General features: G+C 38.6%; 1 pseudogene; it reads left to right on the top strand.

Moving 5' to 3' along the window:
* The first annotated feature begins 4639 nt into the window (after positions 1-4639).
* On the top strand, positions 4640-5360 carry LOC130879293 (60S ribosomal protein L4-like; annotated as a pseudogene).
* Positions 5361-7142: the final 1782 nt, after the last annotated feature.

Genomic DNA, 7142 nt, shown 5'->3' with positions numbered 1-7142 from the left:
TGAATATTAGTTTCTTATTACATAAATGACTTACAAATATTCTTCCCCCATTCTTTGGGTCGTCTTCCATTTTGTTACCATTTCCTTTCCTTTGCAGAAGCTTTGTAGTTTGACACAGTCTACTTTGTTTTTGCTTTTGTTGCCTGGACTTTGGTCCATCAAGGGGCTTAGCCCTACCTTATTCTAAGGGTTTTATGGTTTTATATCTCACCTGCTTTTCTTTAATCTATTCGCAGTTATCCTTATAGACAATAAGGGTCCATTTTCCATTTCATTTTTCATGCGGATATTTAGTTTTCTTGGAGCCATTTATTGAAGAAACATTTATTTCCTCCTTGTGAATTCACACTGCCCTTGTCTACATTAATTGACCATGCGGATTTCCTTGAATAAATGTTTCTTCATCTGTACAGCCTTCAGCCATGTACACAGACGTTAAATAATTACCAGGCTGTTTTTATTTAATGATGTCACCCGTTAAAGTCACCTTCTACACTCTCTATCCTGGAAGTCACATCTCTACAATTATGTTTAGATAAGACTTAACTGATTAGGGGAAAGGAGACAAATTAATGTAAATTCTAAGGGAACAAACCTGGAGTGTAACTAATTTGGATATTAGTCGTAATTAGTACCTTCTGATAGATTTATTTGTAGCTCATTAACTGAAAACTTGCTTAATTTGTACTGTGACTCATTAATTAGAAAGGTAGGTGGAGTGATGGGACTCTAATGTGGTTTGACTTCTTAAATAAATTCCAAGGTTTTAATATCAAATTGCAGTGAAGCATCGAATAGAGAGTGAGGGGGCTGAGGAATCATTTTGTATAATGCTCATACTTTTGAATGATCTTAAGGGTCAATGTGTTTCATACTCAGTAACTAGACAGGTCTTGATAAATCTACTTTGTATCTCACCGTATGTCTGCAAAACTTGCACAGTACAAAGTGATTTTATTTCATAGTCAACACAGCATCTGATTTAATTAGCTAAGGAATATTTATAGAACACCCTTGCCTAGAAATTCACTGTATTGGGAAATACAGATGACTCAACAAGATACCTGTTTCCAAGAAACCCATCCCAGCATTACTAGAACATTCTAAACCTATATTAGGGGATGCCTAATGACAGATGGGTAGTCCAGTGGGATTCAGAGGAAAATTTGGCTTTTAGACCTGATGTTCTATTTTTTTCAGTTGAAACTCTTAAGTTATAAAGAATAGCACCCCACTCCCTACATCTCATGAATCTTCACTTCAACCAGGCATCAGTGGGGAGGTTTGTTACTGTTCCATGCAGCGTTAGCTGGGGAGTACTGATATGTGATAATTATATGAAATATGGAGGGTTTTCTTCAACATACTCCTTCTTAGAACTACTTAGAATTACTGAAATAAATGTTGCTGTCTTCTTGGATATTAATTTGTTTAGATGCTCCTATGCCCAAGAAGGGAGATTCTAAGATTTTCCTGCCTTACCATTATAAACCTCAACTTGGGTACTCCCAGGAGACAGTGAGTGTTTCTTTATCCCCATTTCTATGGGGGAATAATGTTCATTGGACATGAAGAGGAGGCTGAATACTTCATCACCTCAGGCAATGTAAACCACGACTGAGGGGGAAACCAAAATTATGGTACAAAGCTGCCTATGGCTGAAGAGCCCATGAAAGACTATGGTTTGCCTTCTGCCAAGAGACTGCATTGATAGATGATGAGACAACAACCTGGTGAGGGTCACCACTTCTGAGAGCAACTGTCACTGACAAGAGTTCCTGTCACAGCAAGTTCCAGGGTACCATTTCCATCTGAAACCAGCTTCAATTCTTGGCCATCATCACAGATGGAAGCAGACTCAATGGGGCTACCTTATGAGACCCTGATTAGAAACATTCACAGGTGGTACTATGAATCCTGAAAACTCTTCATGGAGCTGAATTTAGATTCTGAACTATGGCACATTTTCTCTATGTCAATCAAATTGGCTTTAACATCAATGAGAAAAGAAGGTTGACATTTAATAGATCTCAAGCAAAAGGCAGAAATTGCGATGGGAAGGGCATGAACCTTGCTGTGTGGTTGAGATGGGTTTGCATCCATGCTCCACTACATTTGTCACCTGACATCTCTCCCAATGGTGACTGTGTTAGTTTCCTTAACACTTGAAAAGATCATAGAGTGTGACATAAATGGCTCAGTGAGATAAATTAATATATATGATATACATTGCAGGTACTAAAAATACAAAACTGTAGTGGCGTTTCAACTGTATTTTAATAAATAAAGATTACCTGGAGATCTGAGAGTAAAACAGTCCCACTGGTCAGTCTTATAGACCAAGGGTACAGTAGTAACACACACGTTTAATCTCAGTAGCCACAATAGTTGTCATACAAACTGGGCAGTGCATGCCTTTAATCTCAGCACTAAGAGAGGAATATAAGACGGGGAAAGACAGCTCTCAGACACAGTCTCATTCTGAGATTCCAGGAGGTAGAATCGCCGTTTCAGACTGAGGTCAAGGTAAGAGCCAGTGGCTGGCTGTTTTGCTTTTCAGATCTTCAGGCTGAAGCCCAATTTCTGACCCTGAGCTTTTATTAATCATGCTTCATAAAACCTATTGTGTTCTTTCTTACCTTGACTGCAAGTGAAGTGAAAAGCAATTAACATCTAAGTGGCTCCACCAGTCGAGTTTTTCAGTTACAACTTGTCTTTTATATTCCAACATCAGCAGCCTAGGAGGATGCAGCCCAGGAAAACTGTTGGATAAAGAGCTAGAGGTCAGCCTGTACCTGCAGGAGTCGGTACACTATCACATAAAGATGGACCTGCAACTGTTCTTGGCAAGTTCATACGTTTTGGAGACCAACATTCTCATTCCATATGTTCCCTATGATGACTCCAGAACATGCTATCATTATAATGTCATGGAAGCACCGCAGTTACAGAAGATTTGGTTTCCGAAAAAGGTCTCTAGTGTAAGTTCCCTTCATGCCATACACAGAAATGTCAGGCAAATTTCTTCTAACAACCTTACTGTTTGACTAGTTCCTTCTTGCCCTACCTCTATGTGTCCTAGCAACATGTTTTGGGGCATTACTTTGTAATCAAAATCTGAATTGTCTTGATTTGATGTGATCGATGGATGAGAAGAAAATGGGCTGTAAGTGATTGCTGCGTCTTTGTGAGGTCTGCTTCCTTCTGTAGGCTGTAGACTGCCTCGCTGCTCCTAGATTCTGTGCCTCATGTTTTTCTGATATTAGGTACATATCATGTGATGATTTCATGTGGTTCATCCTCATGCATATCCCATGATCAGCTAAGACAGAGCTCAAAGTTGACAGGCATTTCTGTGACTGACAGTTCAGAAGAAGCTCAGGTCTATACTTCTTTTTCCCACTTAACTATCAAGGAAACTTAAAAGTTTTGGTTGATAAAAAAGGGAAAGGATGTTTTCTTTTATATATAATTGTTTATATATTGAGAGCTCTCAAATTGTACTGTTTTTTCACAAATCAAGTTGTACCCACAATTCATTTACTTAAGCTAATATATCTGACATAATTGAGAAAATATGTATTAATTACAAGAATAATCATTTGAAACATTATTATATATTAAAATCCATGTAATTCATACAGAGACTAATATTTTGGTTTAGTATCAAGTGACTGACCTAAAGAACACTTTGAAAATTTTAAAATATTTGTATCTAGGCTATAGTGCAAACAACAAGATAACTTAATTGTTTTCCACATATTCTATATTAACACAACCAAGTTCAAAGAAGTAAACTGAGACATTTGTTTAAGTAATAACATTTATTAAGATTCTATTTTATGCCAAGCCCTACATCCACATTGCCTTTTTAAAGGTTTAGATCTAGCTGGATACACAAATACAATGTTTTATATTGACACATGAAACAATTACAGTGCATTATGTGTATCTTAAAGAATATTGTGTTCAGGGTCATTGAATATTATAAGTTACTTTAGCTAGGATGAGGCATGGGAAGCCAGCCACTAGAACAGTGGAAGGATGAATCTAATAGAAAGACACAGCTACAAAGAATCATGGCAAAGAAAGAGATGTGAGCATCCATGGCAAGGGACACATGAACAGGGAGTGTTGGGATGACACCAATCATGTACTTTTATTATTTTATTACTTATTATTACATAAACTGAGTACAGTGGTATGTGACTACAATCCTCACAAGTGGAGGTCAAGGTGGAAAGATCCCACCTCTGCTACCAGACTGAGTTACAAAGGGAATTCCAAGAAAGTCTGAACTACATAATGAAAGCTTAGCTATTGAGATGGGTGGAAAAGAGGGAGAGGGAGGAGAAAGAGGAAGAAGATGAGGAGAAGAATAGGAAGAGAATGAGGAGGAGGAAAAGAAAGAGGAGGGAAACAGTTTAATGAAAGCATTGGTTTAAGAGCTTCAACTATATTGCATGCATGTCAAAAGCCATTGAGAATTTATTTCTTGGATGTATCTTCTACCTGTAAATAAAAACATACATACATGCATACATATGTCTGTACATATATATGCTTGAGTATCCCCTTGTATTTTAACTTGACTTTGAAATAAAAATTACTTTTTAAAAATTTTCCTGTGGGAGCAGCTGGGTTGAGAGGAGCGTGGCCCTCTCCTGACCCCATCATGGCTTATGCCCGTCCCCTCATATGGGTGTACTCTGAAAAGGGGAGTCATCTGGCAAGAATGTCACTTTGCCAGCTGTGTTCAAAGTTCCCATTCAACCGGATATTGTAAACTTTGTTCACCCCAGCTTGAGGAAAAACAACAGGCAGCCCTATGCAATCAGTGAATTAGCAGGTCATCAGACCAGAGCTGAGTCTTGGGGTACTGGCAGAGCTGTGACTTGAATTCCCAGAGTTCGAGGTGGTGGTACCCACCATTCTGGCCAGGGTGCCTTTGGAAATATGTGTCAGGGAGACTGTATGTTTGTACCAGCCAAAACCTGGCATCCTTGGCACTGCAGAGTGAACACAACCCAAAATGATATGCCATCTGTTCTGCCCTGGCTGCCTCAGCCTTACCAGCTTTGGTGATGTCTAAAGGTCATCGTATTGAGGAAGTTCCTGAACTCCCTTTGGTAGTTGAAGATAGGGTTGAATGAAGGTTACAAGAAGACCAAGGAGGCTGTTCAGCTGCTTAAGAAACTTAAAGCTTGGAATGACATCAAAAAGGTCTATGCCTCTCCGAGAATGAGAGCTAGCAAAGGAAAAATAAGAAACCAACAACATATCCAGTGTAGGGCCCCTGCATCATCTATAATGAAGATAATGGTATCATCAGAGCCTTCAGAAACATCCCTGCTGCTTAATCTATTAAAATTTCTTTCATTCTATAGAGCAAATAGAGACAGCCTACTTGAATAAAAATCTGATCAAAGATGCAAAAAAGTACATTTTAATTATAAAATACAGTCAATGCTTCTAGAGTTGGGTGCTGAAACCTAGAATGATGTTACACTATAGAAGGAACATGGGTTACTGGTGTGTTCAGACACACTGCAACATCTCAGATTATGAGAAAACTCACCAGTGGCCAAGAAGGAAAGGGTACAATCTTTCAAAGTTCGTCAAAACTTGAAAGATGAGATACAAATGATAATAACAAGGGATATAGGGTTATAGGCCTAAGCAAGCAAACATTAATCCAGAGTACAAAGTATAAACCCAAAAGTCTTCTTGACAGCACATAGAGGGGCCTTTGCTACAGTAAACATAAGGCAGATTTGCCTGAAAATCAGATCCAGGATCTGATTGTGAGAGTCAAATTCAAAAGAAGGCTTAATTTGGGGCTGAGGAGATGGCTTGATGGTTAAGAGCACTTGTAGTTGTTGCTAAGGAACAGATTTGAATCCCAGAACTGATATGGTATCTCATAATATCCATAACTCTGCTCTAAGGAATCTTATGGCCTCTTCTGACCACTATGGGAACTGGGTATAAATGTGGTTCACATACATATAAGTAGCCAAAACAGACATAGAAAATAAAATAAATATAAAAAATTTAAAGAAAGTTTTATATGATGCTCTGTGAAATCTCATTTGTGTGTGTGTAAGCATGTTGCCTGTTACTAGTCATTCTTTCACTGTATTCATTGTAGTACAGTCTCTTAAACAAACCCAGAACTCATTAATATGGTTAGTCCTGTAACGAGCTTGCTCCAAGTATCCTGGATCTGCGTTTTGAAGCTGAAATTATAAACATGATGCCACACCCAAATGATACTTAGGTGAGTTCTAGAGATTTCAACTCAGGTCCTCTTGCATAACTGATGCATGTTTTGTCTGCTAATCCAGTTCTTTTCTTTCTTTTTCTTTTTTCTTTCTTTCTTTTTTGTTTTGTTTGTTTGAGACAGGGATTCCCTGTGTAATTGCCTTACTGTTTTGGAGCTCATTTTGTAGACTAGGCTGGCCTCAAACTCGTAAACATCTGCCTGCCTCTGCCTCCTGAGTGCTGGGATTACAAGTGTGCAGCACTATGCCTGACAAAGTCTCATGTTTTAAAACCAGGAATGTGACAGGGAAAGGGGTACCCAGGACACAGGATGAAGTCCTCTAAGGTGGCAGTTTAAGAACCCCAACTCCTCAGAACCTAAAGACTTTCTGGTCCTATAGAAGTAGTCCATTGTTCTTTACCTAAAGATGTTATGGATAAATTCCTTGAGGCAAGTGTTATAAAATGATGCCAATTCTCAAGATTTGCATCTGCTTCTAGTAAAGGCACCGGTGCTGTTGGGCTAGTTAATGTAGAATCAGCAACTGGACAGAAAGCAGCTTTCTAATACCATTTCTGCTCTCTAGATCTGAAATGTTTCTGTTTCCCTTAGCATTTTCAGAACTCCATCTATGGCAATGTTGTCATACTTCTGCAGCCATGTGGCTCAGGCTGTTGACCTTAAGACTTTTGTGATGGATCAAAAGCTCTGTAAGTCCCAAACAAGATCAGATTTGCTCAAGTTTATGGCTACCTCCATTCACATAAGATCTTTCTATGACAATGGTATTCATTTAGTAGTTTTACTTTTTCTTTCTCTCTCTCTTTCTCCTTTTTTGCTTGTTTTTGTTTTCTTGAGACAGGGTTTCTCTGTGTAT

The sequence above is a fragment of the Chionomys nivalis genome, chromosome 8 (assembly GCF_950005125.1).
Source record: "Chionomys nivalis chromosome 8, mChiNiv1.1, whole genome shotgun sequence".
Classification (NCBI taxonomy): Eukaryota; Metazoa; Chordata; class Mammalia; order Rodentia; family Cricetidae; genus Chionomys; species Chionomys nivalis.
The sequence above is the reverse complement of the archived record's forward strand: the minus strand, read 5'-3'. Positions and strand labels throughout refer to the sequence as shown.